This window comes from Triticum aestivum, chromosome 2B (genome assembly GCF_018294505.1).
Source record: "Triticum aestivum cultivar Chinese Spring chromosome 2B, IWGSC CS RefSeq v2.1, whole genome shotgun sequence".
Lineage (NCBI taxonomy): Eukaryota > Viridiplantae > Streptophyta > Magnoliopsida > Poales > Poaceae > Triticum > Triticum aestivum.
The window spans coordinates 730,318,334-730,333,298 of record NC_057798.1 but is presented as its reverse complement, the minus strand read 5'-3'; positions in this window follow the sequence as shown (position 1 = coordinate 730,333,298).

Sequence of the window (14,965 nt, the reverse complement as noted above, 5' to 3'; positions counted from 1 at the left end):
CATTGGGAAGGTGGCCTATCGTCTTCAGCTTCCAGCCCGCGCCCGCATCCACGACGTGTTCCATGTGGGGCTGCTCAAACCTTTCCGTGGCGAGCCATCGGCGGCTCCTCCGACGCTTCCTCCAACCGCCGATGGTCGCATTCTTCCAGAGCCAGCAAAGGTGTTGCAGGCTCAGCTCCGTCGTGGCGTCTGGTTCATCCTAATTCAGTGGGCGGGCCTTCCGGAGGAAGAGGCGACTTGGGAGCAGCGTGAGGATTTCCGTCAACACTATCCAGACTTTCAGCTCGAGGACGAGCTGTTTGCGCAGGCGGGGAGAGATGTTATGACCGGCCAGGTCTATGGCCGTGCAGGCCCAACAGGCAGGCTTAGGCCCGCAAGTTACCTTAGTTTTATTCAGATTAGGCAAGTTATCTCAGGATTGATTCTTCTACAAGTTATCTAGGATATAAATATAGATTGTAAGACTCTTTTGGATGCAAGCAATAAAGACTATTATTATCTTTTGTTGCCCGGCTCCTAGAGGAGCCGGAAACCCTAGCCGCCGCAACCTAGCCGCCGCCGCTCTCAACCCTAGCCGCGACGGCGCCCTGCCGCCGGCGCGCCCGCTCCTCGCCACGCCCACTTCCTCTTTGCCCCTACAACCTACGCAGTAGAGCCGGTAGGAACCCTAGTCCTACCATACACTGTGTTGTACTTGTATGTACCCATGTTGATATAAAAATAAGGACGTGGATAAAAACTCTTAGACCGAAAAAAATATGTGGATAACAAGCTATGAGTTCGGTAGAGGCTTACAATTAGTTATCCACGAGTCTCATCTGTCCCATTTTAATTCTTCATAATCCTTCCTAGACAAAGCTGATCCAAGCCTGTAGATGTGGAACACACGCCTGTACCTGCTCTATTGTCATCCTGACAGACATGAGACCACTGAACGAACATTCTCCCTCTTTTCACTCGGCATGCTCTGCAAAGAGACAGACACCACAGAGTCAGTTGGTTGCCAAGTGGCAAACAGTTTTGCATTCCGGCAGGAGCAAAATCCACATCGCAAGGCCCACTCCTGTGGATGTGGTGACGACTGTCGACGGACTCATTTGTCCTCTCGACAAAAGGTTGTGACCTTCCTTTGAAGAAAGCAGTGAGCCTTTTGACAATTCATAGAAGGAAAAATAGCTTCCTTGACGTTTCTGTTAACTCTAGATTCGTGTTTTTTGACCTTCGGATAAGCTCTGAGATTGCACGTGGTTGGTTCTGCATCGGTTAAAAATTGGTTCAGATGCATGAGATACAACTTACAAATAAGAAAGCGAAAGGCATCTTGGAAACAGACAATCCTCTATTCCTACCAAATGGTAGACATCACGAGTGGAACAAAATTCCCGGCCGCTTGAGTCAATCTAGCTAACCAAAAAGCACCAGCTACCTGTGGACAAAACAGAGCACCAGATGCTGCCGTCTTGGGTTATTTTAGTCACCGGGGCATCAGGATCAGGCCAGATGCTGGGGCGGCGACGTACACTGACCGGACCATGAGATTTCCGTCCATTACCCAAAAAGGCTTTCGCCCCCGTTTATAAATAAAGCAAACCGCCACAAGACATACAACCAAAACAGGTCCACACACACCACCCAAGATCCACAAACAAAGTACAGAGGTTCTGCTGAGGGCACAACTCAACAAGCCCAGAAGAGAGAGAAAAAACACAACACAGCAAAGCCTGCCTGCCCAGCGCAGGTGATCTAGTCTGGCTCCGGCGGCGGCGGCGGGGGCGGCGGCGACAGGCGGACGGCCATTGAGCGAAGATCGGTGATGAAGGCTGAGATGGCGTCCCGATCCGGGGGGCGGCTAAGCGGTCGCCAAAGCTGCAAGAAACCCGAGAATTTGTAGAGAGCATCAGTAGCGCGACGGAGGGGAGAACGTTGGATCACAAGCTTATTGCGAACGGTCCACAGCGTCCAGGCAAGGACCCCAACCTCCAGCCACCTAATGTGGCGAGAGGTCGTAGGGGACACTTGGAGTTCAGCAAAAAGGTCCGGGAAATTGGTGTGGCACCAACTCCCACCGACAATCTCGTGAAAGCAGCTCCAAAGGAACCGGGCGGAAACGCAAGCGAAGAAAATGTGATTGGAGTCTTCAGAAACATCGCAAGGGGGCAGATACCAGTGCCCGGGCCATTTCGCTTGCGGACCTCCACGCCGGACGGGACCCGTCCACGGATCCACTGCCACATGAAGATGCGAATCTTCAGTGGGACGCGGACGGACCACACCATCGACAGGGGGAGGGGGGCGGATGAGGGAGCAATGGCCAAGTAAAGCGATTTGGTGGAGAACTGGCCAGACGGCTCCAGCCGCCAGCGCATAAGGTCCTGGTCGCCATCCACCAACGGCTCGTTAAGAGCAACGCAGTCAAGTAACTCACGCCATGCGGCGGATTCCGCCGGCCCAAAAGGACGGCGGAAAGCAAGGCGCCCTAAGTCACTAAGGGCCCTATCAACAGAAATCATAGGGTCGACAGAGATAGAGAAGAGGGTGGGGAAGCGGGCCGCGAAGGGCGAGTCTCCGGCCCAATGGTCGAACCAGAAAAGCGTCGAGAGGCCGGACCCCACCGAGATAGAGGTACCAATGCGGAGCACCGGTAGGAGTTGGACGAGAGACTGCCAAAACTGAGAGCCGCCCGATTTCTGGCAGAAGGCAAGGGGTTGACCACGCAGGTATTTATTCCGGATAATGTCTAGCCAGAGGCCACCCTGACCCTGCGCGATACGCCAAAGCCAACGGGAAAGAAGGGCGATGTTCATCCGTTTAGAGCACATGATGCATAATCCGTCCATTAGCCAAATGTTATGTTAATTTGCAGTGTCAAACCCCTGGGGATTGGCCAATCCCCTAACCTAACCATCAACCACCTGGCTGACTAGCCAGTGTGCGTTATGCGCCTGACCAATCAGTTGATTAATCTTCTCTCCTCGACCAAGTGGACAAACAAAAGCAATATAAACTTCTACTCCCTCCGCTTCCTAAATATATAAGCCTTTTCAGATATTCCAATATGAACTACATACAAAGCAAAACGAGTGAATCTACATTTTAAAATATATCTATATACATTCGTGTGTGGATTACATTTAAATCTCTAAAAAGGCTTATGTTTAGAAACGGATGGAGTATATGGAACCTGAGAGTTTCACTGGATTTCTGCCGGAGCTGAGCTGCTTCCCATAAAAATACTGGAGTTCAGGCAAGTCCTTTTCCGCGGATTTTGAGCACTGTGCCTCCGTCATGTTTCGAAAACAACAAATCGGCAGCCGCGTACGTTCGTCACACGCCAACTTGACAGTACTAGTCGTCTAGCATACATCCATCATGTTTTTTTAGAAGAGTGTATGCATCCATCATGCTGTCAACCCTCTTAGACCAGGCTCCAAATCTCTCGCCAAGCACCCTCCTTAATCTAATACTACAAGCAAGAGATTTAGGCATTGATTTAAGGACATATCATCACCCTGATGAGCAAAGCTTGTCTATATGTATAGTATACTAATGTGCATTGCTGCAATCATCACAATAAGTGTAAATTATAAAATCATCGGGGCCAAAATCTCCGAAAGAAAGGAATGGAAAAGCCATCTGGCCCGGACGTGTAGCGTCATTCAGGGTTTCTGTCTTGGTACTGTCGATATCTCTCGCCTGAATTACGCTGTTATATCCCTGATTCCGAAGGTCAAGGGTGGTGATGTTATTTCTCAATTTCGGCCTATAGCGTTGATTACAACTTTGCCAAATTCCCTTCCAAAGGCTTTGCAAATCGGCTGTCCCCGGTTGCTCATAGAGTTATTAGCCCCTTTCAATCTGCTTTTATCAGAGGGCGCTTCATTCTAGATGGTATTCTTTCCCTTCATGAGATTGTTCACGACCTACACGCGCGGAAAGCTAAAGCGATTATTCTTAAGTTAGACTTTGAAAAATCCTATGACTCGGTTAGTTGGCCTTTCCTCAAGCAGGTCCTTCTTGCCAAAGGGTTCGATGGTGCTTATGTCCATCGTATCATGCAGTTGGTCTCGGGTGGCCATACTGCTGTTGCTATGAATGGCGTTATTAGCAACTTCTTTGCGAATGGCAGGGGCCTTCGCCAAGGGGATCCAGCCTCCCCTGTTCTTTTTAACTTTGTGGCCGACGCCTTCTCTTGCATGCTCTCCAAGGCGGCCCGATGTGGGCACATTACCCCTGTGATCTCCCATCTACTGCCGGAAGGTGTCTCCCATCTGCAATATGCAGATGATACTATCATCTTGGTGGAGTTGGATAATGCATGTATTGCCAATCTTAAATTCATCTTGTTGTGTTTCGAAGTTGTTTCGGGTCTGAAGATCAACTTCGCCAAGAGTGAGGTTCTGGTTACGGGTGTGGACGGGGCGGAAGCCTTGCGGGTTGCCAGGCTCCTTAATTGCTCTTTAGGCTCCTTCCCTTTCAAATATTTAGGACTTCCTATTTCTCCTAGTATGCTTCATGCGAAGGACTTCGCTCCGGTGGTTGCTAAAGTAGGAAACAGGGTGCTCCCTTGGAGGGGTAGATATAATACCAATGCAGGCAAAGTGGCTTTAATCAACTCTTGCTTGTCATCTCTCCCTATGTTCCTTATGGGATTCTATCTTCTCACGAATGGCATGCATTCTGGATTCGACAAACATAGGGGTGGCTTCTACTGGAATTCAGCTAATAACAAAAGAAAATATAGGCTGGTTAAGTGGCAACTTATGTGTAGGCCTAAAAACCTTGGGGGGTTAGGCATTATTAACACTCGGGTGATGAACATTTGTTTGCTTATCAAGTGGTGGTGGAAAATTATGACTGTGGGGCCCGGGTCGCTGTGGTTTTCGATTCTTAAGGCCAAATATTTCCCCCACTCCAATCCTATGTTTGCTTCCGCGCGGCGTGGTTCTCAGTTCTGGAAAGCTCTTATTAAAGTTAGGCCGATTTTTTTGGAGCATGTCAAGTTTTCTGTGGGTAATGGGTCTGCTGTTCGTTTTTGGTTGGATTGGTGGTCTGGGGATGCCCCACTTGCCGTGAGCTTTCCGACTCTGTTTTCTTATTGTCCCAATCCGCAGATCTCCATCGCGGAGCTGGCTGCTAATAATTGGGATTTGGCTTTCCGTCGGGCTCTGTCTCCTGAAGAGTTGGAAGATTGGCAAAGCCTCTCTGCCCTCTTCCCCATGCTCTCGGAGTCGGCCGACTCGGTGTTTTGGCCACTTTTGGCCTCTGGTAAATTTTCGGTTAAGTCGTTGTATTCTAGACTCATTGGTGGTACCCCCTCGGCTAGATTCTCTTGTGTCTGGAAATCAAGGGTTCCTCCAAAAATTAAGATTTTTCTCTGGCAAGCCTTTCGTGGTCGCCTCCCTACTGCTGATCAGATCAAAAAACGCAATGGGCCGGGCTCTGAATTCTGTAACCTGTGTGGGGCCTTGGAAAATTCGGACCACATCTTTTTCAACTGTGTACTTGCCAAATTAGTTTGGTCTTGCGTCAGATCTTGGCTTCGGGTTTCCTGGGTCCCTCCTCTTTCTTTGATATTAGAACTCTAGCCAAAACTTTGGTCGGGGTCACCAAGATGGTATTTTGGGTTGGCTTGGGAGCCTTATGCTGGGCCTTATGGAACATTAGAAACAAATTTACTATTGAGCTTACCTTCCCATCTAAACCTGCTGATGTTCTATTCAAATCATGTATATTCTTGCAGCAGTGGAGATCATTGACTAAGGAGCCCGATCGGGACGCCCTGGACCTGCTCATCAACAAAATTCGGGCTTCGGCTTCTCAGATCTCCGGGACGAACCCTGTCGTATAATCTGGTGCTGTAGTTTGCGGACATTACGTCTTTCTCCTCCCCCGGCCTGCGCGCTGTGTATGGCAGTTGCCTGTATCGTCTTGCTTAGGTTTCTCTTAAACTCCTCTGTGTGGTTATGTTATCCTGTGAACCTGTGATATCCGTGACACTGCCTGGTGGCTTTATCCTATAAAGTCGGACCTTGGCCTTTTCTCTAAAAAATAAATCATCGGTCGCGTCGGGGACGAAACCTCCTGGCCCGAGAAACGGGAGCATGACCGCTACCGCGCCCGATGCCGCGTGAGCACGCGGCCGCCGCCGCCCGGATCGGCCGCTCCGTCCACCTCCGCGACCGCCGCGCCCGGATCCGGCCTCCCCCGAGGCCGCAGCTCCTGGATCTGGCCTTCTCCAGCTCTTCCCTGCTCTCCTGTACCCGGGGTGTGCATGACAAGGGCATGAGATCCCAGCCACGCTCGGCGCCTTCCCCGGCGCCGGCGACCCCTGCCCCGCCGCTCGCCGCATCCTCGGCCACCTGCAAGCTCCGGACGCCCCTCCCCACACCGCCGCTCGTCTTCTCTGAGCTAGAGCCGCCGCCACCACCACCTCCTCTGCTCGTGACGGCGCCCTCCGTCCTGGATCTTGATATGTAGCGGACTCCTCCACCGCACGCCTTCAATGTCTCTGTGGCCCCTCTGGAGCTCCTGCTGGAAGGGGCGCCGCTGCCTGTGGCGAGCCCCTGTTCGGTCATCACGGCCATTGCTGTCGGGGAGGAGCCTTCTCTGCCTTCAGCGCTTGCTCCGGCGTGGCCGGGCTCTCAGAGCTCCAAGGAGGTGCTCGCTCCCGATGCCGTTGTGCGGGCCTCGCAGCCGCCGCTGGCCGTGTCGTGGGCTTCTCTCGCTGATGAAGTCTGCAGCATTGACGACGACGAGGAGCTCGCCCCGCTGATGCCATTGGCTGCCAGATGCTCCGGCGGGGTGAGCGATAAGGCTGCTGCTGTTGTTGATACTGCCCCTGTGGTATCTTCGGAGCTAGGATGGGTGAAAGTGGAGGGTCGGCGTCGGTCGGCGTCGCCGGCCTTGGCTCTGGCTCCCCGGCCAATCCCCGCCTGGCTTCACGGTCGCTGCTGCAGATGCCTCATCCGTGGCCACCGTGCTGCGGTTTGCAGAGATCCATTCCGATGCTCTCGTTGCTTGGAGAACAGTCATCGTGCGTGCAACTGCCGCAACCCATGGCGTCCTCTCAGTTCATTGGCATGTCATGTCGTCCCGCCCGTCTCTCGCCTTGGCACCCAACGTCGTCCACCTCCTCCTTCAAGAGAGGGCCAAATGAAATCCATGCTCCCCTTCACTGCGCTTGGCCGTGGGTCTTGGGCATCTGTGGTTTCTGCTTTTGCTAGCCCGACAACCCCATCTTCTATGGTGCTCCAGACCGCCCTTGCTGATCAGACTGAGTTGCTTCAAGGCTGGCAGGCACGAATTGAGAGCTTCCTGGAGCAGGTAGAGGCTGCTTTGAGTAGGCTCTCCCTTGTGCCGGCTATGTTGCAGGCCACGCTACAACCTCTTGGTGTGGCAGTTGTTGACTCCACGGAGGACCGGGGGGCAGAGCCCTATGGTTGTTTCTCTCCTCGTGTTCGGGACAATTCACCATCGGTGTCTGATTCTTCCGTTGTGTTGCCTCCCGCTGTGGGCGAGTCCATCGTCGGGCTTGCGGCTCCGGTGTTGCAACTCATGCCCGAGATTTGGGATATATGTTCGAACCTTGCTTTGCCTTTGTCCTTGGAGCGATTGGAGGTGGACTCGTCGACGATGTTGTGTAAGGAACATGTTTCATCTCTATCATGTGAGCAACTAAAGATGTCGAAGTCGATTGTGTCGCTGGTTCCTGCGATGGAGGATGTTCTGTCGGTGGTTCCTTGGTTCGATGATGTTGATGCTGCCGGTTGGTTGGTGCCTGCTCCTACAAGCCCCTTGGTTGATGACAACGACACGAAGAAATTTAATGAGTTTTACGATTTTCTTGACAAATGGGTGGCTCAACAGCCGACATCTAGCAAGACAAGTGACCTTGCAAAGAAGATGCCAAGTAAGGAGAAACCAAAGAAGAAAAACAAGAAGTGTGGCGCCATCCGAAAGGCGTATGTGGTTTCATGATGAAGGGTGGTCAGTTTTCGTTAGTATGCTTGTTAGGAGTTTCATTGTGTTCTTCAAGTGTTGAGGGTTGCGGTTGTTGTTTGTTTAGAGGGCCGCTTAAGCGGTTTTGGTGTTTCCTACTTTGCGAGTAGTCCGCATTTGGGAGTCTATATCGGTTTTCGTCCGGTTTTTCGTAAATTAACTGGGCAATTCTCTTCTTCTTAATTAATCGATGAGGCAAATATTTTTGCCTCCGTTTCGAAAAAAAGTGTAAATTATCCAGTTTGCGGACGGCTTAAATATTAAATCACTTTCCTGCGTACCTGAAAGGACCAGCTAGGAAGTCATCGAGAGGAAATTCAATCTAAATCGGGCCCAAATAGCCTAATTAAAATGTTAATGCTAAAGATATCTCATATATATAGGACACGATTGCCTCTCCCTCAAAATAAAAAGTAAAAAATAGGACATGTCTCCGTGGGAAGTCCCAGTACTTAGCATTAGTTCGAACTAACAAAGAGCTCGCCTCCATACTCTTATAGTACATTATATCCATTAATTATTCTTTACAAGTAAAGCACTAGGTCATGTTCTAAAATGGAAGCTAGCAATGTAGCTGATTTAAGTTCCATACGCATATGATCTAGCAATCTATGTTTTTTTTTCATTTGAATAGTTTGGATTGCTTATAGTACTCCTTAATATCTTCTTAGGCTTGCTTAAGTCTGATGTGATACGATCACATATTTATTTTTGATCATATGGTAGCTGACAAGGCGGGTCGACTGGTTAAAACCACCCCAACTCACCAAAAACTAGTTTGAGGAGAGGGCAGGGTTGAAACTTGACCGGTATTGACAGTTCAAGGTGGTAACTTAGACAATTCCATAGTTTATGGTTGATTCTTGGATATATGTGACAGTTCAGGGTTGAAATATGAACTTTTTCCCCATTTACTAGTCCACTCATCTCTTGCATGCATTTTTCTTCGGTCAATAGTTTTTCATGTTAACGATGTTTACTGCCAACCATGGCCCTCAAATTCTATAACCCCCCAACCCACCAAAAAACACTCCGAGGGCATCTCTATTTTGAGACCCTCATTTTTTGGATGGCATTTCAACCACATCTTCAAAAGAATCCCCTACATTAGTTTCTCTCTATTTTACTTATTTGTACACTACGCAAACTATATCCATACAACACATTCTAGCCCCGAGATAATATGGACATATATTCTACCACACCTAATTTATCAACATTTCAAAACTTAAAGTCATAATTCATTTTGAATTTGAAACACAAAGCATGGTCATTATCAAACACATGCTTCTTTTGGTTGGGTTTCTTGAGTAGCTTTTTATAGGAAGAAGCCGAAACCAGCCATACACATTTTTTGACCAGCTACGGAAGCATGGTCCAAATTTGCTTCTGGTTATAAAGTACATACAGAAATGTTATACAACCCATAGAGAGCTCCCAAGGTAATACCGTACCGAAGTCATTGTTTTTCCAAGTGTCGCCCTGGCCTTCCATTGCAACTACAACAAAATTGTCACATGAGCGCACGACACCAAACGAAGTGGTTTCCCCTTCTCCTTAATTCTGGCTCTTGCCCCGAGCTAGGAATGCACCCACACCTAGGGATCTAGATCCACCATGCCATGACCCAGGTTCACATGACGCAATCGTTCCCTGGCTGTTGGATGCATCCATCACAGACGCTAACACTTGCCGCCTCTCTGCTGCCCCTAACCGACCCACCTGATCATGTTGCCTTCTTGCGGTCCATAATCAGGCCGCCTCCGATCACCACTAACCACACTGTTTGCCTTCCATGAGCAAGTGCCTCCACTTACATACCATACGCATCGATCACCACTGATAATAGCACTAGTAGACTCTAACATCTTCTTCCGACCATCCATGACCACACAATTGTTACCGACCAAAATCAGCCATCATGCCACACCACCATTCCCGGTGAGTGCTACAGCAGCATGAATGTCCTGGTCATGCCTAGATTATAGATTTTGGAGTTTTTCCTTGATGAAACTTGGAAGTGTGCATATGTTTTCTTCATAACCAGAAAGGACATAGACTAGGGAAGGTTATAGTTCTTGCAATTTATTTCAGTTTCATAAATTCCTTCTATAGGAGTAGGTGTGTTTCGAGTCATGATGTTGATTTAATAGATTTTTACTTCATCTTTCTTCTCACATGTACTATAGTGTAAATATAATATAGTTAATGCATATGTACATGTGCACACTGACACATTAGCTATATTTTTCACGCATTGACATAAATTTTCTTTAAAAAGATTTAGAACACAAAACTAGGAGTTGACATGGGATCTAATGTTACTTTATCAAAACTGGTCTTTTCACCCCAAAGCTTCATTTCATATCCGCTTGGCCATGCTCGAGCATGTTCTGCAATGGCTTAGTATTAATGCTACAATCAGAAAAGTCTAGTCACAATTGAGGAACACAAATATCAAAATTTGACAGATTGGGACACTCTATGCAGATGCCTAAAAGAACTACATTTTCTGGCTTTAGATGGCTTGTCGATGGCTATGAGATCCTAAAGCTTATGAAGTTTAAAGAAAACATAATCAACAAATTAATTATGTGATCTTATCATGGTATAAAGTAAAAGTGAAATAAAGAAACCAGCTAGAAAGCAAAGGGAATCCGAAACTTCAGAGTCAGGCATATATGAAGATGAAGATGAGGTTGTGGTACATGAAGAGGTTAAGGACATGCTTAAGAGATTATATGAGGAGATGGATGAGAAAGTGTATAAGATATGGCTAGAGATTATATCTAATGGGGAGAATCTAGTTGCAGAACTGATGCGGTGTTGATCTAAACAAATGACTTCTTTGAATCCTAAAAGTGATCACTACAAAGAGTCATCAAACCAAAATTTAGACAGTGTAGGAATCAAAAAGGGAGTGTGTTGTAAGACTTGGTGCATGTACATTGAACCCACAACTTGTAGAAGACTCTGAAAGTTTATACACTATCTTTCTCAATTTTTGGTAATCAAACATTCATAATTCTTAATGGTTAGGTATTTGCATCTAGAAAAAAAATGTTATGGTAATAACATATATTGGTATTTGTTTTCTTTGTAATTACTTGGCTAATGAGACACTTAATAATTTTTTTGTATTGTGATATTATGGCATATAGCTTTTGAGGGGTTGTTGTCTTGCTTGTTTACACGGGATTGGCAGAACACCTACTTTAATAGTATCCCTCTATTTATTAAATATCATAACTCAAAAATTGACCATGGATGTTTCTTGTTTTTTTTTCCTGAAGCCCACCTGAATATTTATCTTTTTTTAGCATGCATGCCAAATATGTACTATGTTGTAATATAGGAAAAGACAAAAGCTTATATAATCTGTAGGAATAACCATTAACAAATTGTCCCACTGGTATAGCATTAGAGCATGTATAATGGAGGTGCTTAAGAATTAAGAGGAGTGCTTACAGAGAGTAAAACCTTGGATTTTTGCCACATCACATTCACCAGGTGTTTATAGAGAGGGCTCGTTGTTTCCTTTTGCTTGTGCTACTAGCAATTGTCATAAATGAAAATAAAAAATGTTGACCGAATCCCACGAGATCCGTCGGAGACAAATCTTCACATGCTACAAGAAAAATACACTCTAAAGTATGTGGGTGTCCCATGATTATCCTTGACGTCTCTTGCACATGCCGGTGTATCATATGCTAAATACTAAGATGAGATCAAGTGTACAAACATTAGTGGCAGAAACTTGCGCTTCATATTTTCATGATTTCGAGCTTGGCGCCTCAGAATCAAGTTGACCAGCATGTGCTCCCCGCTCTGTTTCGAAAACAACAAATCGGCAGCCATTCGTGACACGCATGCCAGGTTAACCACCGTCCAAATGTCTCATCAAACATCCTCCTCACTCTAATCCTTCAAGTAAATGATTAGGCTTTGTTTTCTTGACACATCAGCCATATAGTACTCAATGCATGGCTCCAATCATTGCGACAACTATAAATTACCCAACTTGTGTTGATTAATTTAGCCCTCGTTACAACACGACAACTAAGATATTTAAAAAAAATATCTCCTCACAAGAAAAGATAAGATATTAAACCAAGAAACCCCAACATCTAGCAATTAACACTAATCACATGTACCCGAAAGGACCAGCTAAGCATTAAACAATCGCAAATACCATCTAATCAAGGTCCAGATAGCCTTATTAAAAAGCTAAAGCTAGCTCTCTCATAGGGCACGTCTCCCTTCAAAGTCCCAATACTTAGTACTCCTTCGAACCCACCAAGGGCTGGCCTTCATGCTCTTATCACGTTATATCCATTATTAATTTCTCGACATAATTAAAGTTTAGCAATTGGCCATGTTCTGAAATGGAAGCTAGCGATCAATCGAGGTGATAAAAGTTTCTCATGATTTAGCCAGCCTCTGAGTTGGCCGTCTTATGGTATATTTAAACTATATTTGAAATCATTTATATAATTGACATCTTGATGGATCTTTCAAAAAGACCATCATAGGATAAATTTTAGACTTGTTATTTTTTTTTTGCAAATTGATTAAAATTAAATTCGTTTCACAAGTGATAACTAATGTATACAAACGGGTTTTAATTATTTGAAAAAAGTTTTCAGGCACTTCAAAATAATAATTTTAATTATTTGATAATGATTTATATTAATGCACTAAAAATGTTTTCATATTTCAAAATTGTTTTTTGAACTGTTTCTAAAACATGTATCTCACATATTTTCATTAATGGTACTATAAAAATGATTTCTATTTCACTTTATTTTCAAATAAGTTTTGCAACATATATCTCACTCATTACACTCCCTAGTTTAGTTTCCTTTTTTTGACATATTTCACAGATCACATATTTCACTTTTTTGAAATATTTCTGAAACATGTATTCCACATATTTCACTTGTTTGAAATGTTTCCGAAACATATACCCCACTCATTATTGTAGTTATTTCAATTTTAATTTAATTATATATTTCACAGATCACATATTTCACTTATTTGGAATATTCCTGAAACATATATTTCACTTTTTCGAAATGTTTTTGAAAGATATATCATACTCATTTTAGTACATATTTCAATTTTACTTATTTTAAATACTTCACAGATCACATATTTTACTTATTGGAAATATTTTCAGAAACATACACCTCAATAACTCCCCTGAAATAGTTTGGAGATCACATATTTCACTTACTTGAAATATTTCACATATCACAATTTTACCTATGTGAAATATGTGAAATAAATGAAAGATTCCGTCTATCCGGAAATACTTGTTGGGGAAATGGATGAAAATGGATGTATCTAGAAGTAAAATATGCCTAGATACATCCATTTCTCTGACGAGTATTTCCGGAAAGAGGGAGTAAGTAACTGTCACGCCCAATATGCGACCCTATCCTAAAGGAACTCGAAGGTCCCACCAAGGATAGAAGCGCATATTGGAGACGCTTTTGCAAGGTGGATATCATTACATCATACCATTACATAATAGTTGGGGATACATACAAGAGGCATACAATGCCACACGAATACAGCATCATCATACATAAGAGCAACATCCGACTACGAATGAAACAAAAAAAAACTCAAACTACATCCACCCTGCTAGCCCAGGATGCCGACCTGGAACGTATCCCCTGATCGAAGAAGAAGCAGAAGAAGAACTCCAAAACAAGCAAACATCGCTCCACGTCATGATCATCGAATTACCTGTACCTGCAACTATTGTTGTAGTAATCTGTGAGTCACAAGGACTCAGCAATCCCATTACCATGGGTATCAAGACTAGCAAAGCTTAATGGGTAAGGAATGGATAGTGGTGAGGTTGCAGCAACGAGTAAGCATGATATGGTGGCTAACTTACGAATACAAGAATAAGATGAGAAGCTATGCAAACGGTCGCAAACTAGTAATGATCAAGAAGTGATCATGAAACTACTTACGTCCAAATATAACCCAAACCGTGTTCACTTCCCGGACTCCACCGAGAAGAGACCATCACGGCTACACATGCGGTTGATGCGTTTTAGTTAAGTCAAGTGTCAAGTTCTCTACAACCGGATATTAACAAATTCCCATCTGCCACATAACCGCGGGCACGACTCTCAAAAGTTTATACCCTACAGGGGTGTCCCAACTTAGCCCATTATAAGCTCTCACGACCAACAAAGGATATTCCTTCTCCCGGGAAGACCTGATTAGTCTTGGAATCCTGGTTACAGGACATTTCGGCAATGGTAAAACAAGACCAGCAAGACCACCCGAATGTGCCGACAAATCCCGATAGGAGCTGCACATATCTCGTTCTCAGGACACAACGGATGAGACAAGCTACGAGTAAAACCAGCCCTCAAGTTTCCCCGAGGTGGCCCCGTAGGCTGCTCGGTTCGGACCAACACTTAGAGAAGCACTGGCCCGGGGGGGGGGTTAAAATAAAGATGACCCTCGGGTTAATTAGTCCTAAGGGAAAGGTTATAGGTTGTTAGGCATATGTAAAACCAAGGTTGGGCCTTGCTGGAGGAGTTTTATTCAAAGCGAACTGTCAAGGGGTTCCCATAAACCCAGCCGCGTAAGGGACGCAAAATCAAGGAACATAACACCAAAATGACAGAAACTAAGGCGGCAAGAGTGGAACAAAACACCAAGCATAAGGCCGAGCCTTCCACCCTTTACCAAGTATATAGATGCATTAATTAAATAAGAGATATTGTGATATCCAAAAATAATCCTGTCCCAACATGGAGCAATCTTCAACTTCACCTGCAACTAACAACGCTATAAGAGGGGCTGAGCAAAAGTGGTAACATAGCCAAACAACGCTTTGCTAGGAAGGGTGAAACGGTTAGAGGCTGACAAGGCAATATGGGAGGCTTGATAAACAAGTGATAGGTAGCACAACATAGCGATAGAACGAAGCAACTAG